The sequence below is a fragment of the Sceloporus occidentalis genome, unplaced genomic scaffold (genome assembly GCF_023333645.1).
Source record: "Sceloporus occidentalis isolate IW3139 unplaced genomic scaffold, rSceOcc1.0.p SCAF_170, whole genome shotgun sequence".
Taxonomy (NCBI): domain Eukaryota; kingdom Metazoa; phylum Chordata; class Lepidosauria; order Squamata; family Phrynosomatidae; genus Sceloporus; species Sceloporus occidentalis.
In genome coordinates, this window is record NW_028317150.1 from 770,327 (window position 1) to 798,244 (window position 27,918).

Consider the following 27,918-nt stretch of genomic DNA (forward strand, 5'->3'; position numbering starts at 1 on the left):
AGCCCTACCAGGGCTAAACATTGGAGGTCTTTTAAACACTGTAGCATAATTTAACAGCGTGTGTGCCATACCTTTCACTACCATAATAGTTAAAGCGTCGTTAAAATGCATTACAAAAATATACAGACACAGGGGGGAGTATTTGGCACCTGAGGCAGATCCTTTATGTGGCACACCTCCCCCATTAAGAAATTCATGCTGGCAAGAATATTTATTTCACAACTGTGTATCAACTGGAAAAAAATAACTTATAAATACATTTGACAAGTTTGAATAGGTAACATTTACTGAACAGATATGATACAGCATAACTCCCATCACTACACTGAGCCAGACATTGACGGTAGTGCCACTGCTGCCCGTTTAGCAGGTCGCTAAAGGGGCAGCAGTGGCACTACCGTCAATGGCCACCGCTGCCCCTTTAGCAACCTGCCTGTGCCATCTCTGTCTCCCCGAAACAGCCTACCTGTCAGAAACCGGGTCCATACAGATGACTGTAAAGACCCAGAGAGCCCAAAGATTGTGTGCAGGAGTTACGGTGCAGTAGCGGAGTTGGACAGGGCCTGGTGCAGGGCGACAGCACTCTCCCGGTGGGCATCTAGGGTTGTGCAGCCACATACGAGCGCCCTGACATAGCATCGGATGATGACAGAAGAGAGCAGAACTTCGAGATATCCTGCTGGCACCCTGGAGCAGGCATGAGACATAGCACTGGAATCATGTGCAGGATGCTGCAGGCTGAGAGTATGGAAGCTAAGCAGAGTACAGGAGAAACATAGCAAGCAAGGGGGACAGAGCAAGGAGCAGGGGACCAAGCAAGAAACATAACCAGACAAGATTACATGATACAGGGCACAACAGGGAAGACAAGGAATACTCAAGACATGAACAGGACAGGACACCCCTCTACCGAGGATACAAGACAGGACACCCCTCTACTGGGAATACAAGACAGGACACCCCACAGGTTACATCACCGACTGACACACATAAATACAGGAACTAGCCTAGGACTATATGATAACTATTGGAGATTCTGTCACATTTTATGGCCATAGTATGCTTAGCCCACCACTACGCCAAAGTACTCCAATGATGGTGGGTCCTAACGCTAATCCCTGATTACAGAGGTACGACACAAACCAAACATGAAATCCAAACACATAGCATTGAGACATACCTTTAGACTCCAGACTGTGACAAACATAACGGGTGGGGCACACCTATGAAGGAAACAGAGCTGAAGCAAAGAGCAGTACTAGAAGCAAGGAATGGCAGATCAGAGCAGAGCATAAGGAAATCCAGGAACGGATTGAAGCAAAACAGAGAAACTATAGCAAGATTGAGATATGCAGCTCCACAGCCTGGGTAGAACGTGACACTACCCCCCTGACAAGTGGGACCTGAGGAGGTATGCTACTGTACAATTATTAATGCTCAGTTGGTTACTGTCGGGGACTGGGTCCATACAGACAACTATGATGACCCAGAGCACCCAATGAGGGTATTCAGGAGTTAATGCGCAGTAGCAGAGTCAGACAGGGCCTGGTGCTGGGTAACCACACTCCCTGAGTGTTGAGCACCTAGGGTTGTGCAGCCATATACCAGGGCCCTGACATGGCAGCAGATGTTGACCAGAACAAAACAAAACTTGATATCCTGCAGGCACACTGGAGCAAGCATGAGACAGCTCTACAGAGAAATGTGCAGGATGCTGCAGGCTGGGATAAGGGAAGCTAAGCAGAGTAATAGCAGAGGATAAAGAGAAACATAACAAGCAAGGGGACTTAGCGAGCAAGGAGGACTTAGCAAGGAACAGGGAGACAAAGCAAGAAACTTAACCAGACAAGACATACATGGTATAGGACACAACAGAGGAAAGGGAACAAGGCAAGGAACACAGGGGATGGAGTGAGTAGCCAAGATCCTTTAAGCATAGGATATCTTAAACTGGGACATGGAGAGATGAGAGAGGAACCAAGATGATTCAGGGAAAATAGGGCAAAGGTACATAAAACACTGACACACATAAATACAGGACTAGCCTAGGACTATATGATAACAATTGGAGATTTAGTCACATCATATGGCCATAGTATGCTTAGCCCACCACTACGCCTAAGTACTCCAATATTCGGTGGGTCCTAGCGTTAAACCCTGCCTACTGAATCACCAAACCTGAAACTAAACATTAAATCTAAACACAGAACAGAGATAAAACATACCTATAGACTGCAGACTGAGACAAACATTACAAATGGGTGGGGTACCACGTATAAAGGAAACAGAAGCTTGAAGTTAAGAGCAAGACCGAAATACAAGAATCAGAAGCCAGCGGCAGAGCACAAGGAAATCCAGGAATGGATTATAGCAAAGGGGGAACTGTAGTGAGACAAGGGAACTGTAGTGAGACAAGGGAACTGTAGCGAGACAAGGGAACTGTAGCGAGACAAGGGAACTGTAGCGAGACAAGGGAATTGTAGCAAAAAAGGAAAAACCAGAGATAGGCAGCTCCACAGCCTGGATGGGGCCTTACCGTTACTATAGATTTTTTTCTGAGGCAAAATGTCCAGTTTCAAATGTAATTTCAAATGAAAGCTGTATTTGTCCCTTCAGGAGAAATACCCACCTAGAAACAGCTAGTGGGTTCCGCAGCACATGGAAGTCCCAAATCACCTTAGATTTTTGATGGATGCCTCTCATACAGGCAGTCTCCACAGCATTAAAAGGTTTCATAAGAGAGACTTTCTTGCCAGAGACCAGTCTTCTTCTTTTAAGGCGGATGCGGTTCCGGTAAAAAATAAAAAAATATAAAAAACTTCTTCCCTCCTCCTTTTCTGATTCTTCTGAGGAGAATTTGACAGGAACTTCCCCCCTGCTGCTCATTTGAGGAAAAGCACAGATTACCATAAAAATAAAAGTGTGTTTCACCCCTTAAGGACCAGGCTGTTTTTTACTTTTTGTACCCATTGGGACCGAGGCTTTTTTAATACTTTTGCGGTGCTCGTGTTTAGATGTAATTTTCTCCTCACTCATTTAGTGTACCCACACAAGTTATATGTTGTTTCTTTCAGGACAAGAAGGGCTTTCTTCCGATACCATGTTTTGATCATATTATCTAATTTCCTATAAAAAATTATAAAATGATGAAAAATTGAAAAAAAAAACCTTTTCTCACTCTTATTTGAAAAATCTTTTACTCATCCAAAAAAGCTAATATAAAACCTGCTAAATAGATTCTACTATTTGTCCTGAGTTTAGAAATACCTAATAATTTATGGTTTTTTTGCCTTTTTCTGGACGTTATTGGCCAATAAGTACAAGTACTTTCAAAACCATTTTTTCCAAATCAGGTCATTCTGCCCCATGTGCTTTTTTCGGGTATCTTTGAAGCCGGCCAATGCAATTTACCCCATCAAACCATATAATTTAAAAAACTAGACACCTCAAGGTATTTCAAATGCTTTCCATGCACTAATTGTACTACCACCCTTTGTCAAACTTTGTGGAAGTAATTTTGTGTTTTTTTTATCACAAAAATTGCTCACTTTCAAACAAGACCCCAATATGTGTTCAGCAATATCTCCCGAATACCCCACATGCATGGGTTTGTTTGGTGGTTTGGGAGGTAAAACGCCACATTTAGGAAGTGCTTATTTTTTAAGTTGGAACTTTTACATCTGGTCCTACTGCCCCCCATATCCTAATAGGGCCATCTTTAAAGCTGGCTAATTTAATTTATCCCATCAAACCATATATTTTTGAAAACTAGACACCCCAAGGAATTTCAATTGCTAGTAATTAACCCTTTCCATGCATGAGATTCTACCACCAGTCTTTGCCAAAGTTTGTGGTAATAATTTTTTTTTTATTTTTTCACACAAATTGTACTTCAGGTAAAAATTTATAGCTCCAGGTATACGTCACTATCAAACAACACCCCAATATGTGTTCAGCAACATCTTCCGAGTACAGTGATTCCACCCATGCATGGGTTTGTCTGGTCTTTGGGGGGTAAAAGACCACATTTGGGGAGTGCGCTTTTTTCCCCCCATGTTGGTCAGTCTGTGCCTATGCCTTATCTTTGAGCCCGGTCACTCTAATTTACCTCATCAAACCATTCATTTTTTTAAAATTAGACACCCCTTTGGTATTTGAAATGCTCTCACCATGTCAAGATTTTTGGGAAGATACAGCGCTAATTTTAGCACTTGCTCATAATAATAAACTTGATTTTTTTATTTTATTCTTTTTGGCCTTTTTTTTTTACATATTGCTGGAACTGGATGGTTTTTTTTTTGCTTTTTTAAAAATATTCTACTAATCACATTGTTATTAGAAAGCTGGGCTCCATTGACTTGCATGGTTGAATGCAGTACCTGTATTCAGCCTGCAAGTGGAGCCAGAATTCTCAAGAGACCCTTTAGCGAACTCTTCCAACTTTGTTATTTTGTTTTTACAAGACGCGCCACCATCTTATGAATGGCAAAATCACTCGCAGTGGCGGTTGTGACCGCTTTCTGGAGCAGTAACAGTGCGTCCTGGGCTGAGTGTTCGGTGTTGCTGAATTCCTTGTTATCGAGGCATTTCAGCGGTACCATTAAAGTTTTGGAGGCAATCAAACTTTTTTAAAACGGCATCCGCCACCATACAGATGTTAACATGGCCCCTGATGCCGATCTCGAGGTCGAGGCATTCAGCAACACCGTTTCCGTGAAGAAAGTGATCATAGATCACTTTCTAAGCTTGTTTAATGAAATGACGTGCCCAGTGTCAGTGGTCGTCACCTGACCGTTTTTGCGTGACGTGCCTGGCCCATCAGTGGACATAAATGTTAAAAAGCAACATAAGCAAACTTCCCACATAAAGGATAATGCTTGTTGGAGGTCAGTGTAGTGCCTCAGCTTTGTCTTCTAGAGCGTTTGCTCATTTAACCACTTCCAGTCTGATTAACTCCCGCCATGGTGCATTTGAAATTGACTGGGAGTCTGAGGAAGTGGTACGCTCAGTTGCATCTTCTAGGAGAGAGAGAAGTTAAGCAATTTGCAAATAGCCAGAGTTAATTTACTGGGCAATAATTTACCATCAAAGCTCCTTACCTCTAGATGGGTTATGGACTCACATTCTGAATGAGATATTTTGCTGAACTGGCTTTTAGAGCATCTTTGGAGAAGAGAGATGATTTACTACCCAGAAAGCATATTGAAATTCCTGATATATAATCTTTGATGGCTGCTGAAGTGGACTGGGCTTTACTTTCTATTACAAGTAGTAATGTATCTACTGATACCATGGATCAGACCTTACATAATGTCTAGTTCAAAATTGCAGATGCTTGAAAAAGCAGACAGAGAAAGGGATTCACAGAGCACATCTTCCTCATCCCTTATAGCTTCTAAATTGGCCTCACTGAAGGTATCAGCAGAGCTGTTCTTCTCATTGAACAGTCTTTCAATTATATTACCAACATAAGAAGAACCCGATGGCTGCAATCTGCAGGCATGTTTGATTTAGCTTTCAAGTCCCATAAATTCCCCAATTTGGAAGACTCTTATTTGTTTGTTTCTGCCTTTATTCAGATAGTGGAGGGTCTTACAAAATAAGGCGATCATTTCCTGAGCTGAAGAAGAATCTTCCCCGTTCCAAGTGGCCCTTTTCGACTGGGGGTCTTCCTACAGGGATTCAGGAACATCCTGCTATGTACCTGAGCATGCCCAGTACCATTGCCAAGCGGGAAATAATAAGTCCTCAACTGGAAACAGAGGCTCCTATATCAGAGGTGGCATCACTACAACTACCATCTTTTCGGAGATTTCCAGTGCCTTAGTTCAGGGAAAGATAGAATTAGCAGACCAGTCAATTTCAAGATAGATCAGTCCCCTATTTCACATACCAAAATCGGATGGTTTGTGGACACCACTGTTAATCATGAAAGCCGTAAACACCTTTCTCAAGGAAAAGTGGCTCAGAATAGAAGGATTATCAGATCTTTCTGAGATTTAATTGGAGGGGTCAAAATTGCCAATGGACAGTGATGGCGCTTGGCCTTTAAAGTGCTTCTTACACCTTCTCCAGGATGATGAAATCAGTGATGTGATGTTTAAAGCGAGAAACTGGGGGGAGTCCAATGCTGGCCCTGTGTTTGGATGCTGTGAAGGCCTTTGACAGGGTCAGCTGGACTTTCCTAAGGGAGACACTGATATCTTTTGGTATCACAGATTCCTTTTTGGTGGCTATTTGTGCCCTATATGACTCCCTATTAGCCAGAATAGACCCTTTTGAAATACGCAATGGTACAAAACAAGGGTCCCCTTTAGCATCTGTGATGTCTTCTCTCTAGATCTGGTGGTGGATACATATCCTTTGGCAAAGACAGAGAAAATATTTGCTTCGCTAGCTGGTAGAAAATTATTTACAAAAATCGATCTCAAGCAAGCATTTCTGCAGCTTGAAATTCATCCAAACCCACAACATTTACTTACCATCAATACACATCGTGGTCTGTATACTTACAATCAAATGATTTTTGGAATAGCACCTGCACGGATGGACAGTATAGTGGCAAAAATTCCGATGACTGGTGCATGCTAGATGACATGCTTATAAAGAGAATATCCATGGAATAACACAAAAAAGAATGTGGAGTTGTCTTCAACAGCATGGACTAAAAGCAAATTTGGAAAAATGTATCCTTATGGTGCCCAAATTAGAATTTTGTGGGTATATTGTAGATGAAAGTGGAATAAGAACAATAGAAGACAAAGTATCTGCACTTGAAGCACCACCAAAAATGTATGCTTTGGGGTGTCTAGTTTTCAAAAATATATGGTTTGACGGGGTAAATTGCATTGGCGGGCTTTAAAGATAACCGAAATTGGTTTTGAAATAGCAAAACGCTGCTTGTACTTATTGCCCAATAACTTTCAGAAAAAGACAAAAAAAAACATAAAAACATTGGGTATTTCTAAACTAAGGACAAATAGTAGAATCTATTTAGCAGGTTTTTATTAGCTTTTTTGGGATGAGTGAAATATTTTTCAAATAAAAGTGAGAAAAGGTTTTTTCTTTTCTTTCAATTTTTTAACCATATTTTTTTCATAGAAAATTAGATAATATGATCAAATGGTATCGGAAGAAAGCCCTTCTTGTCCTGAATTAACGGGACAGAGCATCAGCTTTACCATTTTTGCTCCTTGGTCTGTACGTAATGTGGAAGTTGTATCTAGTAAAGAAGAGAGACCATCTAGCTTGTCGGGGACGGAATCTCTTGGCTCTTTGCAGATATTCAAGGTTACAGTGATCAGTGAAAAAGAGCAATGGATGTTGTGCTCCTTCTAAATGGTGTCTCCACTCCTCTAATGCACATTTTATTGCCAACAACTCACGATCTCCCACGTCATAGTTCTGTTCAGGTTAGCTTACGTGAATAAAAAGCCACGGGATGAAGCAACTCTTTAACCCCTTGTCTTTGGGAGAGGATTGCACCCACTGCTACTGTGGAGGCATCTACTTCAACAACAAAAGGGAATTTGGGATTGGGGTGTACCAGTATCGGAGCGGAAGTAAAATCTCTGTTTTAGGGTGGTGAAGGCGTCCTCGGCACTCATACTCCACAGAAATTTTGTGGCTTTAGACGAAAGAGACGTGAGGGGTAGAATTATCTTAGATAAGTTATGAATAAAGCGTCTATAGAAATTCCCAAAGCAGAGGAAATGTTGTACTTTTTTACAAGATTGTGGCTGTGGCCACTGTTCAATTGCCTGTACCTTGGTCTTGTTCATCTTGATGGCCTTTGAGGAAACGCAGAACCCCAAAAAGTCAATCTGGGCAGTCTCAACTTGCCATTTCTCTATATTGGCGAATAGATGATGGGTATGAAGACGGGTAAGGACTTGACATACGTGATTGCGATGTTCTTGAAGTGTAGATGAGAAGATGAAGATATCATCTAAATATACCACCATAAATGTGTCTAATAAATCCCAAAAAATGTCATTGACAATGTTCTGGAAGGTTGCTGGAGCATTGCAGAATCCGTATGGCATAACCAAATATTCGAAATGGCCATAACGAGTGCGGAACCCTGTCTTCCACTCATGTCCTTTTTTGACTCAAATTAAATTATACACCCCTCGAAGATCCAATTTAGTAAATATGGTGGCTTGTTTAAGGTGTTCAAACAGTTCAGAGATAGGTGGAAGAGGGTACCAGTTTTTCACAGTAATGGCGTTAAGTTCTCTATAGTCCACACAAGGGCGTAAGCCTCCATCCTTTTTGCCCTCAAAGAAGATCCCTGCCCCGGCTGTTGAGGTAGAGGGACGAATAAATCCTTTGGCTAAATGTTCATCGAGGTATTCTCGTAATATTTTAAGTTCAGCGTCTGATAAAGGATATATCCGGCCGTAGGGTATCTTGGATCTGGGTAGGAGGTCTATTGGACAATCATATGGTTGGGGAGGCGGAAGGGAATTAGTACCTTTCTCATCAAGTACATCTTTAAACTCCATGTAGTAGGACGGTAACCCTGGGATAGAAGAGTTTATTGTGGAATGAGCTCTACCCAGGCAATGCAAAGTACAAAACGAAGATGAGAATGTGACACATCCTGTAGCCCATTGAATAACTGGATTGTGTTTCTTCAACCACGGTAATCCCCGGATAAATGGAAACAGTGTGTCGGGACGCTTGTAGGATAGGTTGGGAGCGTAGAGCAGGGTGGCCCCAAATGGAAGGAAGTAGCCAAAGACAAAGTCCAAGAGGAAAATCCGAGTCCAGGAAGGTAGTGGAGGAGCAACAACGAGAGAGCTGGGTCAGAACAGGAGAGGTAAACTAAGTCCAAAGAACAAAGCTGAGGTCAGGTACCGGGAGGTCAAACACGTAGAAAGGGTAGGATAAATGAGGACTGGGTCAGAGCAGGATAAGAGGCACTAGAGAGCTCAATAACTAAGCCAAGACTGGAGGGCGTGCAGGGTTTTTATATCCCACAGGTAAGGCTCCTCCCACTGACTCCCAGGTGTGAACTTGATGGACTTTGGTCTTTTTTCAACCTTATGAACTATGTTACTATGTTACTATCTTTACCTGTGAGGATATGCAATCCCCATACTCTCCAGCTTCCCCACCCCCACCAATGGGGTGGGGTTTGTGGACGCCAGGACACTCCCCCTACTATCCCCACCATGGGGGTGTGTGTATGCTGACGACACAGCCTACCCTGCACTACAGTGCAGCGGACAGCAGTTGCCGCACATGGCTGTAACGGAGTGGCGGTGCGCCTCGCGGCAACTGATGGCCTGACGGTGTGTCGCTTGGCTGGCGGCGCAGGGAGGACCGCAGGAAGACAGGGGACGCAGTTCGCCCCACGACGGAGCACGGCGCCCAGCTGAAGTCCCAGGTAAGGGACAAGGAGAAGGGCTGGAGGCCTGACACAGTGGGGAGTTGATGATGCCGAAGGAGAATTTTTCAGTATGTCCCTTCCCTACTGAACAAGATAGAGGGATTGTCTCTGTCTCTACAGGTCCTGATGATACAGGGGAGCCATCTATCGTTTCGATGAACACTTCATGTTTCTTGGAGCAGGTAGGGATATCATGCATGGTGAGGTATCCCTTGTCTACAATATTACTGCTAGCTCCGGAATCAATGATGGCCCGTAGATTGTGATGATGAGTTTCCCCACTGTAGACATAGGGGAATAGATAGGTGAGTGGGCGTTCCCGACAAGATAGAGGAGACACAATAGAGTTTGCTTCTAAACTCACCCCTTGGTTGTTTAGGGTGTATAGGACAGGAAGCCAGGAGATGAGAATCTCCCCCGCGGTACAGACACAAATGATTGTTCTTGCATCAATTCTTTTCTTGCGTAGATAGAGAGGATCTTGCCAGCCCGATTTGCATTGGTTCTACCTCTGGCATAGGTGGATGCATAGGAGGATGTGGATGTTCATGGGGGCGAGTTGTTGGTGTTCTCCAAATGGGTGTCCAAGGACGTTGCTTCTCAGCCTTGCGTTCTCTTAGTCTCCTATCGATGGATAATGCTAGAGACGTAAGAGGTTCTAGTGATTCCGGGATCTGGCAACGTGCTAGTTCGTCTCTTATGGCGTCTGAGAGTGCATAGTTGTTCCACTTGGTGGCCAGGCACCTGAACTTCGTAATATATTCATCCACTCGTCGACGGCCTTGGGTTGGAGCTCTAATGGCTGAACACGCAGAGGAGTGACGGTGAGGATCATCATACAATGAGGACAAGGCAGCAACAAAGAAAGAATAGGTATGAATAGTAGGATCATCCGTCTCTAAAAGTCTATGGGCCCAATTGTCAGGCTCACCTTCCATCAGGAGAATCATAAAACTGCCATCCTGTGCCTGCATATCCATCATCATTTGAGCCAATTTTTCTATTTTTTTATTCATGTCAGAGAGTGTGGCTTGAAGACCTGCAGGAACCATGGTGTTGGTACAGGTATACTATCACAGCTGACCGTGAGCAGGAACCGGTTGGTTCCTATTTGCAGGAGACAAACACACACAGAAATCCCGGCGAAGTACAAAAGGATAATCCAAAGAAGTCAGGTCACAAGCGAGGTTGGCTGCAAGAATCACTGGTAGGAATCACTGAATAAGGTCTGGTACAGGAATAGGCAAATGGATAGCAATGCTTGGCTATAGGGTAAAGTCCAGGTGATACCTGAGCAAGGGTTTCTGGAAGGTCAGGTCTTTTATTCCTTTGAGTAAGTATAGCAGAAGGCTGAATATGTGAAGCTGTACAGTACTTTTTTTTGCTTGTATACAGTAAAGAGGGGCATATCCTGCCAGCAGTCGCACACTTAAAGCTGTAATGTCCCTTGTGCTAGTTGGCCTGTCTGGGCCTCATTGTTACTACAGTAAAGTAAAGTTAAACATTAGCATAAAGATTCCCTCGATATTCACTTAGAGAACGAATTGTTGATTTTATACTCCTTGGTGTGGAAAACTATATGTGTGCTTTCATTCTGTGATTTTCTCCAAGCTGAAAACTTACTGTGCAGACAAGTAGTCGCTCTCATGCTTGCACAAAAACACATTTGTAGGAAGGTAAAACATTTCTTAGAAAAGCGCTGATTATTTCATGTAATACTGAATGTAATTACAGTATTCAGAGGTTCTGAATTTGGTCAGTTAGTTTCAACATTTACTGGACAGTTTTAAACGAATCACTGACAGCTCAAAGACACACTTTGAGACACAAATAATCTTACATACATAGATATATAAAGAAACTCAGTCTGAAAAATATAAAAGCAAATATATTTACTATCAATGTAAACAAGAACTAAACATATGAAGTACAAAGGCTCATTGAAAGCACACAAAATAGGTCTTTAAAAAAAAATAGTAGATTGGCTTGGCTGATGATTGGACCTATAACTTACAGAAGGGGCAAAGAGCTTCACAGGGTAAATGGACGATTAATAATCCTCAAATGGTGATGGTGACATTCCAGATCCTTTAAGGCCCATATGCGTCCCTTTACACTTGTAAAGATGATTTAATTTCTGACACCTTATCTATCCATGCACCTTGAGATGTCATCCCCCTCACCCCTAAAGGATCTATCTCTTCAGAGAAGAAAAATGAGTAGTGCGCAAAAAAAATAATTATATAAACAATATAAAACAAAATTATGTGAACAAAAGACAGGTAATAAATAAATGTGAATATGCTGCTGGTGCACCTTAGAACAAAACCCCACTTTGTTAAAGGAAGAAATACAAAACATATATAGGTGACCGCGCCCCCCACACCAAGTGAGTGTAGATAATATAAATAATACCAATTAAATGTAGCTTCAAAGAGATCCAAGCAGTATGTTAAATTCAATCATACATTTTTTACTGTTGCCTGTTGTCAGGATTCTATCCTGACTGCAGGATCTTTCAAGTTTAACTCTTTGTTTGTTATGATTTACCTATTTCGACCACCAGTGGTCACTCTACCTGGCAATTGTCTGGTCTGACTTTCACTTGAACGTACCCGATTACCAGGCCTATATCTGGACACTCCCCTGTTAGGTGCCTTTAAATTTAGACTGTGATGACCTTACACTCTGGCAGTGTACTGGTTTGGGTCTCTGTTAGTCTGCATGCAGCTGGAGAGCCTTTGCCGTGCGGTGTGTTTGGGCCCTGATTGTTTTAAAATAGTCATTTAAGGCAGCAGGCTACCTACCTTAAGCCAGAGTAATTTATTGCTCTAGTGAAAGGAAAATGCCTGCAACTATCAATTATGCGTCTAAGGACAGAAGGAAAAAAATAAAATAAAAAAAATTGTCCCCCCCCCTATTTATCCCCTTCACACACTTACATAAAGATTTTAATTTAGACATAGCACAATCATACTTGAAAGACGCTAAGCATTATGATAAGCACTAATATATCTTGAAGTCATGATAAGCATACTTTTTTCATTCTATATATATTAAGTATAGACAAGGGGCACAAATAAATTGTTTAAAACTTAAGTGAATAATATACTCATACTTAAAAGTTATGATAAGCACTAATACACATATTAGTAAACGATGACAAGCAATTTATTTATTTACTTATTTATTTATTTATTTTTTTATTTATTTATTTTTTTGAAGCTATGATAAGTTTTTGGTTTTTTTTCCCTCTTAACATACTTTAATTCAGATACATAGCACAACTAAATTTGAAAGACACGATGGCACTAAGCATTATGATAAGCACTAACAATTATATTTGGAACCTATGATAAGGTTTTGTTTTTTTGTTTTTTTTATTATTTGAGTAAAGTACTTAAAGAACATTATGTTAAATGCATTTGATGTGTGTTTCTCTATAACACACCTAAGTATAGATAACGATCAAAATAAGAAGGATTACAATTGGAATGCACAGCACTATACCTTTTTCTTTCTCCTGCTACTGCTGTATAAAGATTTTGAATGTAACCTGCAGCTACTCCCGCTTTGTCGTCCACCTCCACTTGAATGTACTCTGTTTTATTTTAGTTTCAGAGTAAGAGATGCATAAAACCCTGTATCTCATTGGTAAGAATGGAATGTATGTATGTAGTGGCAAGCTTAGGACCCAAAATCATTGTAATTTGATAAACTGCATGTTTTCTGGTAAGCGCTATGGTGTGTTCTTTAAGTCGAAATGAAAAAATTTAATTTTGTTACTATAAATACCCAGGGCTTAAATACTCCGCAGAAGAGGTCCTACCTCTATGAAATGTTAACTAAAGAGAAGATAACTATTTGCTTTGCCCAGGAGACCCACTGGAATAGCCAAGGCCCATCCTTTTGTAAATTTAAAAAATACCCCATCATGTATTCGGCAAATTTACCGATTAAAAAGAAGAGAGGGGTTGCGATAATAATCTCTAAAGAAATAAAGTTCGAATATGTTCACCATGAATGTGATCTAGCTGGAAGATATATTATCTTAATATGCAAATTAAATGATGTAACTTTTACTTTGGTTAATCTATATGCTCCTAACGATTACCCTGTGAAATTTCTTAATTCACTCATGGCTAGGATAGAGCTTATGAATAAAGGTACTTTAATATTTGGTGGAGATATGAATTGTGTCCCCAATATCGATCTCGATAAGAGACTGAGAAAGGGTAGGGTAGTTGATGCAGCTGCCAAGAACACAGCTTTAAAAATGTCTAGATTCATTGATAAGTTCAATTTATTTGCTATTTGGAGGATCCAACATCCTACAGAAAAGGATTTTAAATTTTTTTCAAATAGAAATTTTTCCTACTCAAGGATAGACGCTATATATACCAATATAACTTCTCTAAAAGAATATATTTTTTCTCGAATAGGTAATATAACTTGGTCTGGCCATGCTCCAGTTTTTTTTACATTACGTGACCACTCCAACTATAATGCTAGACCAGATGAATTTAATCTAAAATCTGCCAAACATAGTTTATATAAAGAAACACAACAATTTATTCAGTTAAATGATAATGGCTGGGTTCAGGACTCTACTCTGTGGTGTGCATTAAAATGCACCCTAAGAGGGTATCTGATTAAAAAAGATGTCTTTCTTAGAAAGCAAAAGTGCCGATCTATTTCTGACCTATATATTGCATTAGCAAAACTGGAACATGATAACAAATTAGACCCAAATCCATTTTTTACAAAAGAATTATCGGATATCCAACAGGAGATTAGGAATAAATTAGATGAGAAACTGGAACGAACCTTATTTTTTGTAAAGCAAAAATGGTACCATGATAACAATCGGGCTCACAAAATTACTACTAATAAACTTAAGGCAACAAATAGTAGACATAGAATTAAGAAACTGACACTTAGTAATAAAGTACTGTTGGATCCATCGGAAATTGCTAAAGCTTTTAGAGACTACTGTATGTCATTATATAACCTGAGACAGAGTGATATCCCGAAATCGCATAGAGCATTTTTTACAGGGCCTCTCCCTTCCCAAATTAACAAAAGAGAAACAGGATTTCCTTAACAAACCCTTTCTCTTGAGTGAAGTTAAAGATTCTATCACGAAATTAAAAAAGGGGAAAGCTCCTGGTCCAGATGGTTATTCAGCTCTATTTTATAAGGTACTAGACCCACTGATTTCTCCACTACTGTTAAGGGTGTTTAATAACATAAGAGATAAGGGAATTATACCGAAGGAGATGTTGCAGGCTTCAATTTGTCCGATCCCAAAGCCTGGGAAAGATCCTAAATTTAGATGCCAAAATATACTCCAAAATACTGGCGGAGAGATTAAACAAGGTGATCGGAGATTTGATACACCCAGATCAATCTGGATTTATAAGCGGTAGAACCGGTGAAGATAACACCCGTAAACTATTTGATTACATTTCCCAAGTACACTCGCTTTCTATTCCCTCAGCCTTCCTAGCGCTAGACGCTGAGAAGGCTTTCGATAGAGTTAGTTGGGATTTTCTTAGCACTACTTTAGATGCATTTGGGATTAATTCGTCTTTTAAAAAGAGCTCTGTACAGTAATCCCAGCGCTAAAGTGACAGGCCCCTCATTGAATTCTACTTTTTTTGACATTGCAAATGGTACGTGACAGGGCTGCCCTCTAGCCCCCCTTCTTTATGCTTTATCGATCGAGCCACTTGCTACCCTGATTAGATCATCACACCAAATTGAAGGCGTAAAGGTAAACGAACAGTACTTCAAAATAACTCTATATGCAGATGATATCCTTCTTACTTTGACTGAACCAGAGGTTTCTATTCCTGCAGCTCTATCAGCTATCCAGGAATATAGTTTATATTCTAATTATAAGTTGAACCTACCCAAAACTCAGGTAATGACTGCTTACCTTTCATCAACAAATATGTTACTTACTAATGGCTACCGATTCGACTGTTCCAAAGGATGGATAGATTACCTTGGGGTCAGACTAATGTTTGATCTAAAAAAATTAATTTCGAGTAATTATGAAAATTTACTAAATGATCTTACCACTCAATTAGAAAGGATGAAACTCTTGGAGGCCTCTTGGCTAGGTAGAATCAATCTGATAAAATCCTATACGATCCCCAAAATGTTATATTTATTTAGAGTTATTCTTTTACGTGTATCAGGTCGGGTCTTGGATAGATTTTCAAAACTATTATTCTCATTTGTCTGGAACAATGGGAAGCCAAGAGTGAGTCAAAAGGCGATCAATAGGAGCTATAGAAAGATGGGCCTAGGTTTTCGAAACTTGAGATTGGTACATGAAGCTTCAATGATTATGCATGTACTAAATTGGGATATCAAAAAAGATACAAATCTAGGTTGGCTTTACTGTGAACGCACTCAATCAAACCAATATGAGTTATTTAATTTTTTCTGGTTAAACTCTCAGACTTTGGAAACAACAAAAAATTACTAATCCGATCATACCGTATTTGCTCGATTATAAGACGAGGTCAAATAGGTCTGACTATGAGACGACTAAGATCCAGATCCCCTGCAGCTGGACCGGTGCCGGTGCGGGGGACTCTGATCTCTGACAGTCGGGGAAGGTCTGCGCGATGGACGAAGACAACCCCTGCTGCTAGCCCCGCCTCCTTCCGGCTGCAGCGTAAGTGCGTGGGATCTACACGCTGCCCCGGCTACATGACAGGGAAGTCAGAAGCACCCGTAAGTTTGGGGGGGGCGGGGGAGTGTTAAATGGGGGGCATAAGGCATTTCTGGAGGCAGAGTGCTCTGTGAAATGCCTTTTAATCCCCTTAATGCCACTCTGCCTCCAGAAATGCCTTTTTAACCCTCTATACGCCACTCTACCTCCTGAATGCCTTAAACCTCCCTATATACCACTCTTCCCCATAATATGCCTTTTAACCCTCTAAATGCCAGAGTGGCATATAGACGGTATAAGGCATTTCTGGAGGCAGAGTGGCACATAGGGGGTCAAAAGGCATATCATGGGGCACAGTGGCATTTAGAGGGTTAAAAGGCATATCATGGGGCACAGTGGCATATAGGGGGTATAAGAAATTTCTGGGGCAGATGTGCATAACAGGGGGGCAGGTTGGAAAATAGAAGGAAACAAAACCAAAATATTTTTCTCAATCATAGCTTTTATTAAAAAAAAATAGTTTAGATGAATTAACATTTACTGGTAAAACTTTTTCCCTATAGGGTCGTCTTATATTCAGGCTTTTTCTTTTTTTCCTAAATTAATATTCAGATTTGGGGGGTCGTCTTATAATCAGGGTCGTCTGAGCTTTGCTGAAATTCAGACGAGGTTCTTCATCACTGACAAGGAATTATACTCATATTTGAGAGTAAAATTATTTTTGAGGTCTAAAGTAGCTTCCTTACCATCAGAACTAGATACATTTATTAATAATCATTACAAAACAAATTTGATTTCTAAAATAACACGACTTCGATACCTATAAATATGATTGCCTACCTCCTTCATTAGAGAAATGGCAAACAGAATGTGCAATCTCATTTCCCATCGAGTGCTGGTCGAATGCATGGCTGCAGGTTAGGAAGGTGGTTCACACTCTGTTAACTTGCATGAAATGTATTTTAAGCTAATCCACCAGTGGTATTTGGTCCCTTCTCGTCTGTGTAAGTTTTCTAGCTCAGCTTCTTCCCTATGTTGGAGATGCCTTCGCGCAGAAGGGTCTCAATACCATATATGGTGGTCATGCTGCAAATTGGCAGAGATCAAACTGGAAACTATCAAGGCTCTTTCACATATATATAAACTTAATGTCCCTCTCTATCCTCAAACCTGGCTGTTCCATTTAGATTTACCTGCAGCAAGTATTTCATGCAGATGTGTGGCAGTTAATATCCTACTTGCTATAAAAATATCCTTGGCCAGACACTGGCGAAAGGAAGAGGCTCCATCTTGGATGGAGATCACAAAACAAGTAACGTACCAATTAAACATGGAATGCTATTTCTACTCAGTAAATCAGAATCTCTCTAAGTATAAAGATATCTGGTCTTCGTGGCAAGAGTATATTGATTCTTAGCGATAATGGACGCATTTTCGGTCAATAACAGATGCTTTAGTACTGAAATTGCAGGATTGTCTTACTCTATATTGAAAATTTGTATTTAGTTATATTACCCTGGTAAAGATGTAAAGGACTTTAAGGATATACCCCAATGGGACTAGCGCTGTCTTAATTTAGACTTAGATTTTTGGGCTTCTTTCGCTTGCTGATTGGTTGTGTTGCGAATGTATGAATGTTATACAAAGTGGTTCAATACAATCCTAAAGATACTCGTGCATTATTGAATACAAATCACTGATATATGTATTTCCATTTGTCCCTTGAATATTTATGGATTTTAGTATATTTAATATTTTTGATTGATATTTATGTAATTTTGTATGTGAATAATAAACTTAAAAAAAAAAAGACAGAAGAAAAATTAAGATTGAAGTTCCTGAGAGAGAGAAGGAGGAAAAAGGAACAAAGTATATTGTAGAGGAGGTGCTAAGTAAGACACTTGGATTGGATCTTAAAGACATCTACTGCCTGCAAGACCAAGTTAAAGGTACATTTTAACACATATTGGGGTGTTGTTTGATAGTGACGCATACCAGGAGCTATGAATTCATTCCTGAAGTACAATTTGTGAAGAAAAAAAAAAAAATACTACCACAAACTTTGGCAAAGGCTGGTGGTAGAATATCATGCATGAAAAGGGTTGAAATACCAGCATTTGAAATACCTTGGGGTGTCTAGTTTCCAAAAATATATGGTTTGATGGGGTAAACTGAAGTAGCCGGCTTCAAAGATGTTCCAAAGAGGAGATAGCGTTTGGTCATTCTGCCTCTAAAAAGTCTGTGTTGAAAACCTGAATTACGCATCCCAAAAGTAGCCTTTTACCAGCCAATCTGACAAACCTATGCATGTGGGGTATCACGGTACTCAGGAGATGTTGCTGAACACATATTGGGGTATTGTTTGACAGTGACATATACCAGGACCTGTATATTTATAACTAAATTACAATTTGTGAGAGAAAAAAATTAAAACAAAAATTAATATTACAAAGTTTGACAAAGTGTGGTTGTATAATTAGTGCATGGAAAGGGTTAAAATTTTCAAATAAAGCCTGAGACTAGCTTAGCGCACCGACATTTTTTCTTTTCCCTGTTTGCACATATTTGAGGTTGTTGGCTCCTCATCAGTCTGGTTGCAGCTTGCTGTCCAGGGGTTAAATGGGAGGAGGTTTAATTGCACCTCCCCCAACACATTAATAAGGTTTTGGTAGCAGTATAAACTGCTTTGTGTGCCCACTATGTAGGAGGTGAGCGTAGGTTCTCACCCTATTGAGAGTGTGCCTTGACGTGGCGGGTGAGCTTAATTATGCTTTGGCCAATTCATATAACCAAAACCTCTCATTTATATTATGTTTATATATTTGTTGCCAACTTTATTAGGGTGAGAAGCGCAGACAGTATTTTGTTTTTTGTATACATTGTACAGCCAACACACTGTATTTGCAGCATGCTCACACTGTTTGGTAGGCCTTGTAATATACATTTGTATTATTTGAGCCTAAGACTAGCTTAGCGCACCGACATTTTTTCTTTTTTTTCTTTTAAAATTTCAAATACCCTGGGGTGTCTAGTTTTATATATGGTTTGATGGGGATAAATTGAGTTAACCAGCTTCAAAGATGTTTTAAAGAGGAGATGGAGGCAGAATGACCAGATTTGGAAAAAAGGTTTGGAAATCATAAAACGCTACTTGTACTTATTGCCCTATAACTTATAAAAAACAGCAAAAAAACATAAAAACATTGGGCGTTTCTAAACTCAGGACAAATAGTAGAATCCGTTTAGCTAGTTTTTTTACTTCCTTTTGTAGGTGAGTAAAATATTTTTCAAATAAAAGTCACAAAAGGTGTTTTTTTTTTCAAATTTTCACCATGTTTTATTATTTCTTTTTAATAATGGTATCTGAAGAAAGCCCATCTTGTCCTGAAAAAACCCAAAATATAACGTGTGTGTGGGTACACTAAATGGGTGAGGAGAAAATTACAGCTGAACAGAAGCACTGCAAAAGTGTTAAAAACTGCCTCGGTCCCAAAGGGTACAAAAAGAAAAAATAAACCAGGTCCTTAAGGGGTTAATGCCTGGGTAAAGTACTTGGAGGAAGGGGAGAAGTGCACTCGCTACTCAGAAAGTCTTAAATCTGGAGTGAAGCAGGGATGTCTGCTTTCACCTTCTTTTTGTCTATGCCATTGAACCCCTTTTAGCCCTTGTAAAAAAGGATAACTTTATCCGGGGCGTCCCCATCCTGGGGTGGGGGGGCAGGGGTACAGATTAAGGCTCTGGGTTACATGGATGACGTTAGTGTATATTGCACAACCCCTGAGTCCTTGAAAAGAGCTATTTAACATGTGCCTCTGGTTTTAAACTGAATCTTAGCAAATGTGACTTTTTTACTATTGGTGATTGGGATGGCAGTCAGACACCTGCTTTCCAGACCCAAGGGGACAGTATTAAAATTCTGGGAGTGGTTTTTGATCCATGGGATATTGTCAGGGCCGGCCCTACCATGGAGCAGAGTGGGGCAATAGCTCCAGGCGGCACTTTGCCACCCCAAGCCCTTTTTTTTTTTTTTTTAAAGCGGAAGAGAGAGAGGGCGCCGAGTGGTTTTCGCTTACCAATTTGTCAGTACCCGCTCGGCGCCCCTCTCTCTCCTCTGCGAGCCCTCTAGCTCGGTCTCGGTGCCGGCTTGCAATGCTGAGCGCCGGAAGATGACATAAAGAAGGAGATGCAGAAGTGGTCAGCTGAGAAGGTAGTGAGACATTTTGAGAGCGTGAGAGTGAACGTCAGTGCGAGTGAATGTGGGCCTATGTATTTCAGACACAAATTCTGACCTTTTTGCTCTGTTTTCGTATGATTTATAAGGGGTCGGCCTCATTTTTGTGGCTTTGTACGAACCACCAAAATTCGGTGAATTTGCAACTTGTACAAATCTGAATCTGCAAGTCTATTTATATATCTTAATGTAATATTTGACATGAAACTCTCATAAATAGCAACTGCACTACTTGGGCAAGTTCCCATGACCTGGGAGCCCCTTGGAGATTAGAATAGGCCTGATTTGCAACATATGTGATGCGGCATGTTTCATAATAGTGTAAACATTTAAATTGCAAATGGTGAAATGTCCTTATATGGACCATCTATAGCAAAACTATGAAAATTACCCTAAACTCTCAGAAATATGTATTCTGACTTTTTAGCGCTCAAATATTCTATTACGCTTTCTGTGCTCTGCTTTAGCAGACTGCTTTGGATTTCAATCATCACAAAAGAACACTACAAAGTCTAAGAACAGACTAAATCAGAGAAACACACAGAGACGTGCATACCATACTTTGTAACCCTAACAACCTGTTTACCCAAAGGGTCCACAGACACTACTGGATTTTGGATCTTCAGCAGCCTAGATTTTTCCCTCCTGCATCTACTTGCTTGAGTACACAAGGGAGGCTGTAGTAGTGGCACAGCCCAACCATCTACCTTAGTCATCCCTCCCCTAAATGGTGGTACTAGCGCTGTTATCAGATACGTTTTCAGATGCATGCCGCCTACTACAACTACACGAAGTGATCATCTGATTCCCTTTATCGAGATTACATGTCCACAGTGCGGGGTTGCTTTACATAGAAACGTGAAATTTACGTCCGGGACAATACAAAGCAGCAGCACTGCCAGTGCGTTGTGCAAGGCAAGTACAAATGCCCAGTATTGTTGCCTGAGTGTGTGCAAGGGACAACCACCAAATCATTTACAGATTAATTTTCCTACCGCACCCTACTTGTAACGCTAAAGCCGCATACCCCAGCCTGAATCGCTACTTCCTTATCATACATTGAAACCACGCATGCACAAAACGTCACCCGTACGCCACATTGACTTACGGCATCCGTCTTTTATTATTGTCCGTAGTGGGCGGAGCGACTCTTGTTCGTCTCTCTCCCTGGTAACGGAACAAACGGTTCGTTCGGCTCCGCCCTAGTGCTCCATCTACCTTCTCATCAATTAGAAAACGACCTCTGAAATACACCGACCTACACCAAATATATTTGTGGTGTAAAGATGCAGTCGGAAGATGCCAGATACTTAAAGAGGTGACAGATTTACAGATGTCTGTAGGGGTGGTGTATCATGTGCACATATGTGATGCGTCGTGGGGTATTTGATGTTTGCATGTATTATATGTAATATAATGTGAGTCATAGTGACCTTCCAAGTTAAAAGTGAATACGTGGGTTTATGGTTAGGAATTTTAAATACGTTTTATATAATCCTTTGTCTTTTTGGCCTTACAGGACCTTGCCTTTCCTAGAGGGTGATTAGATGTTCACGTATATGAGTTAAAGAGACACTCCAGCCATTATTTGCACTTTAATGCAAATGCTAGAATAAAGGTCCCTTTAAATGTACTGTGTGTCTTTGCTCCTTTATCCAGCCTCAATCTTATTTATTGGCAGGTGATATACTTACCTCTAGTCAGATCCAGCACTGGCAAGGTGAGCTCCAGCACTGGCACAGTGAAGCTTCTGTTCAGATCTCAATGCCATGGAAAGCACTTCTATTGATTTCAGTGGGAGCACTTTCCTCTATTGATTTCAATGGGAGCACTTTCCTTTTGCTGGTTGGCTGCTTCACGCAGAATGACAATAAACGGAAGATAAGAATTATAAAAACCTGCCCCAATACCCTTTACCCCTACCAGTAAAGTAGAAAATTGTAAAGCCTTCAACCCCTTAAGCCAGATGTATTTTGAAAAAGTACAGTGTAGGGTAATATGGAAGGGATGCATGTGGCCCTACAAAACAAAAAACTTTGTATATGGGGTATAACTATAATCAAGTAATGTTGCCAACATAAATTGGGTTATTGGTAAGCAGTGGCACCTACTTTGTGGAAGTAATCTTAAACAAAATTGCAAAAAAATGTGTTGTAGTATAGATTTGTTTTCTTCTTTACGTACAGTGAAAGAAAAAATGATTTGATCCCTTGCTGATTTTGAACGTTTGTCCACTGACAAAGACATGATCAGTATATATTTTTTTTAATAATTATAATAATAGGTTTATTTCAACAATGAGAGATAGAATAACAACCAAAAATCCAGAATAATGCATTTCTTGTTACCTGTATAAAAGACACCTGTCCACAGAAGCAATCAATCAGATTCCAAACTCTCCACCATAGCCAAGACCAAAGAGCTGGCCAAGGATGTCGGGGGACAAGATTGTAGGCCTACACACAGCAGCTTGGTTGGAAGGTGACGTGCAATTATTCGCATATGGACGAAACACAAAATACAATGCAAGATCTCACCTCGTGTAGTTTCAATGATCATGAGAACGGTGAGGAATCAGCCCAGAACTACACGGAAGGATCTTGTAAATGATCTCAAGGCAGCTGGGACCATAGTCACCAATTGGTAACACACTACGTCCGTGAAGGACATGCAACGCGTGCAAGAGCCCCCTGCTCAAGAAAGTACATGTACGGGCCTGTCTGAAGTTTGCCAATGAACATCTGAAAGATTCAGAGGAGAACTGGGTGAAAGTGTTGGGGTCAGATGAGACCAAAATCAAGCTATTTGGCATCGACTCAACTTGCCATGTTTGGAAGAGGAGGAATGCTGCCTATGACCCCAAGGACACCATGCCCACCGTCAAACATGGAGGTGGTGCTTTGGGAGTGTTTTTCTGCCAAGAGGACAGGACAGGACAACTTCACAGCATCAGGGACGATGGATGGGGCCATGTACTATCAAATCTTGGGTGAGAACCTCCTTCCCTTAGCCAGGGCATTGAAAATGGGTCATGGATGGGTATTCCAGCATGACAATGACCCAAAACACATGGTCAAGGCAACAAAGAAAAAGCACATTAAGGTCCTGGAGTGGCCTAGCCAGTCTCCAGACCTTAATCCCATAGAAAATCTGTGGAGGGAGCTGAAGATTCGAGTTGCCAAACGACAAAATGCCTCCTGATATGTGTGCAAACCTGGTGGCCAACTACAAGAAACATCTGACGTCTGTGATTGGCAACAAGGGTTTTGCCACCAAGTACTAGGTCAAATACTTATTTCAATTAATAAAATGCAAATCAATTTATAACCTATTTGAAATGCGTTATTCTGGATTAATTGTTGTTTTTCTATCTCTCACTGTTTAAATAAAAAATAATATACTGATCATGTCTTTGTCAGAGGGCAAACGTACAAAATCAGCAGAGGATAAAAACATTTTTTCCTTCACTGTATTAGCACTAATAGTTATAATGTTTTGTATATTCCTGGAAAAAAGCAATGTCTAATTTGTGTGTACATCATACATAGAAAAGGAAAGTCATGGTTACACAAACTCTCTGTCCTGAACAGGTTAAGGTTTTATCTCATTCATAATGTTAGTCAGGAACATTCAAATGTCATGTGACCATAGACGCTAAAAAATCTTAAAAGATTGTTCTGTTTCTGGAAAACAAATACGACACATCTGCTAAGGTTAACTTGTTAATTAATGTTTTGTCTAAATGGAGCATCTTTTAGTATACATGTAATAGCTACTTAATCTTAAGGCATTATAAGTATATATCGTATTGGCTTGAATATAGGCCGCACCTGAATATAGGCCGCACCCTTGAAGTTTGGTGCTATTTTATAAGAAAAAATCCACGTTAGTGGAATGGTAAAACAGTATTTTGTCAGCATATGTTATATACAGACAGAAAGCCAATAGCCATTTTAAGGTCCCCCCTTAATTCATAATGCACCTTACTTACAGATATGCCACTCTGCCCCTGCTTTGCTTTATGCCCCCTAATATGCCACTCTGCCCTACAGATATGTCACTCAGCCGGGGCTTCTATGAGGCTAGGTTTCCACTTGGGTATTTTTTGCAAAAACGCCCATAATAACGCCAATTCAGCCACACAGCGTTTTATTAGTGAAAAAACGCTGCGGCCAGATGTTAGCTGTTCTTGAATAGGAAATCGCACAATGCCATATCCACTTGGCGTTTTTTCAGTTCTCTTTGGCGTTTTTCTGGTTTTTGGGCTCTGTGGCAGTTTTTCAAAATCGCAGCATGTTGACACTGGGGTTTTTTGCAAGGAAATCTTGGCGTTTTTCTCCAATAGAAGTCTATGGGAGAGATAAACGCCATGAAAACGCCATGTGGGTTTTGCCTTGGCGTTTTTTTCCACAGTTACAAAACAGGGACAGGACCCAGGAAGAGGAAGAGCTGCCATTTTCCCAGTACTGTGGTAAAACTTTTATCTGCTTGTACACTGTGTGCTGTCTCTGTGTAATTTATTAGCAGCATGGAACCCAGAATTGTCTTTGATGTGTTCAAGCTTATTCAACTAGTGAGTATCCCTTGCAATTTGCACCATCATTTGGGCCAATCTTCCTAGAGGAGCAGACATTCGGAATAAAGCATGCCTTACAAACCACAGAAAAGAGAAAAAGGGTCCGCCGGGGCGTGTTTAAGTAGAACTCTACCAAGGAAATGACTAGGGCTGCAACAACTAATCGATAAAATCGATGATAATCGATAATGAAATTCGTTGGCAACGAATTTCATTATCGATTAGTTGAATCGATTTTTATCGATTATAAAATGAGGGTTTTTTCATTCGTAGACAGTTCTGGTGGCCTACTATGCATGTTGACTGCTTTGATTTTGTCGCCGCGTGTACTATGTGTGCTACTGCCCTCGGCCCCGGAGTTAGTCCCTGTGTTTGTTAATCATGTCGTTCGTCTGCATGGTCTCCCACTCCAGGTTGTGTCTGATCGGGGGGTGCAATTCACAGCTCTGTTTTGGAGGACCTTCTGTGCCTCTTTGGGTATTTCCCTAGCCTTTTCTTCTGCCTACCACCCCCAAACTAACGGTATCATGGAAAGAACCAACCAGACTCTTGAGCAATTTTTACACCTTTTTATTAATGAACACCAGGATGATTGGGCTTTACTTCTACCTTGGGCTGAGTTTGCTAGGAATAATACTGTTCACGAGTCCTCCAAGATTAGTCCTTTTTTCTGTAACTATGGTTTTCACCCTTCTTCCTTGCCTTCTTCTTTCGCTCCTTCTCAAATTCCGGCCGTAGACCTGTATTTAAAACAATTACCGTTAGTTTGGGACGGGGTGCGCCGTTCGCTGGTTCATGCTGCTCACAAGTATAAGCGTTATGCGGATCGGCGTCGCCGATTGGGTCCCTCCTTTATGAATGGCGATAGGGTATGGCTCTCCACTAGGGCTGCAACAACTAATCGATAAAATCGATGATAATCGATAATGAAATTCGTTGGCAACGAATTTCATTGTCGATTAGTTGAATCGATTTTTATCGATTATAAAATGAGGGTTTTTTCAGAGCAAATGCTCTGAAAAATACCCCTCGTGTTATAATCCGTTTAGTGTAACTCACAGGAGTCACAGCAGCAGTTGCTACTTACAGTTCCTCCCTGCAGTCACTGCCGATTGGCCCGCCCACTTCCTTTTTCCAGTCCCTCCCTGCAATCGCTGCTGGAGAAAGAAAGGGGTGGGGCCAATCGGCAGTGACTGCAGGGAGGGAGAGGGAGTAAGATTGGCTCCGCCCATTTCCTTAGCATCGCCATGGCTGTGACACTCATCTAACTGTGAGTATAAAATTAATATTTGGGCTGCTGAAAGTTAGGGGAGGTGGGGGTTAATTTAGGGGCAGTTATAGTTAATGGGGTGTTTAGGGTTAACTTAGGGGCAGTTATAGTTAATGGGGTGTTTAGGGTTAACTTAGGGGCAGTTATTGTTAATGGGGTGTTTAGGGTTAACTTAGGGGCAGTTATTGTTAATGGGGTGTTTAGGGTTAACTTAGGGGCAGTTAGTTAATGGGGTGTTTAGGGTTAACTTAGGGGCAGGTATAGTTAATGGGGTGTTTAGGGTTAACTTAGGGGCAGTTATAGTTAATGGGGTGTTTAGGGTTAATTTAGGGGCAGTTGTGGTTGATGGGGTGTTTAGGGTTAAGTTAGGGGCAGTTATAGTTAATGGGTTAATTTAGGGGCAGTTGTGGTTGATGGGGTCTTCAGGGTTAATTTAGGGGCAGTTGTGGTTAATGGGGTCTTCTCTTCAGGATTTATTTAATGCTGAGGACTGAGGGTTAATTTGATTTAATAAGGTTAACTTAAGGTACAGTTAGAGGTAAAGGGGGGAAACTAAGGGGAATCTAAATCCTGGAGGCAGTGAAGATTAATCCTGTATTTACTTATAAAAGTATTGTGTCTGTGAACGAGTCTGCAAATCCTATGAGGGCACTATGGCATATCAGGGGGGTATACGGCATACCTGAGGAGGACGGAGTGACATATCTGGGGGTATAAGGCATATAGGGTATATAAGGCATATGTGGGGAGGGCAGTGTGGCATGTCTGGGCTCAAATATGCATAACTGGGGGGCAGGTTGGGGAAATAAAAACAAGAAAAAAAATTTATTCTGCCGTTTGTTTTTAACATCCTATGTTACTTTATTAAATAATTTAAAATAAATGAAAATTGTAATTTTTTTTATCCGATTAATCGAAAAAATAATCGGCCAACTAATCGATTATGAAAATAATCGTTAGTTGCAGCCCTAGAAATGACATCAGGAGGGGGCAGATACTTGCCATTTATCCTAATCCCTTTTAGCTGGGTGAATATTCTAATTTGTAAAGGCTGGCAAAACTGCCTAAGGTCAAAAAAGCAATTTCTACAGAAAGGCTAAAACGCGTTTTTCATCAAGAAAATAACGCAGGAAAAATACCCAAGTGGAAACCTAGCCTGACGGAGACGCACTGGCTGAAGTGCTGGCAACGGAGGTTGTCTACGCACATCGCCACAGCTGGTGAACATCTGTGCAATACGCATAGGCAACCTCCGCTGCCGGCACTTCTACGGTGGAGCACCGGAAGGTTATGTCACGCCGGTGCTCCACATAGTAGTTCCGGCAGGGGAGGCTGTCTACGCACATCGCACAGACGTCCGCAGCTGCCGGAGAGGAGGATCCAAGTGGACTTTCTCTGTGATGCTTCAATCGAGACCATCAGAATGACAGCCAGGGCTTCTGCACTCTCAGTTGCGGCTAGACAAGCCTTGTGGCTGAAAGCCTGGGCTGCGGATAATGCCTCAAAGAATAGACTTCTTAATATCACCTTTAAGGGTAAGAGTCTGTTTGGTGAAGAGCTGGAGTCCCTTTTAGAGAAGACAACCGGGCATAATCATTGGATGCCACAGCGTAAACCTGCTTCCAAAAGACGGCTGCAGTCATTTTGGCCTTACTTCCCAGGCCAGAACATAGGCTATGGTTCAAGAGTCTCTCGCTCCCCACGGGAGCAGGGCTTCCAGGGCAGACCCTATAGTGAGAGGGGTAGAGCTGACAGA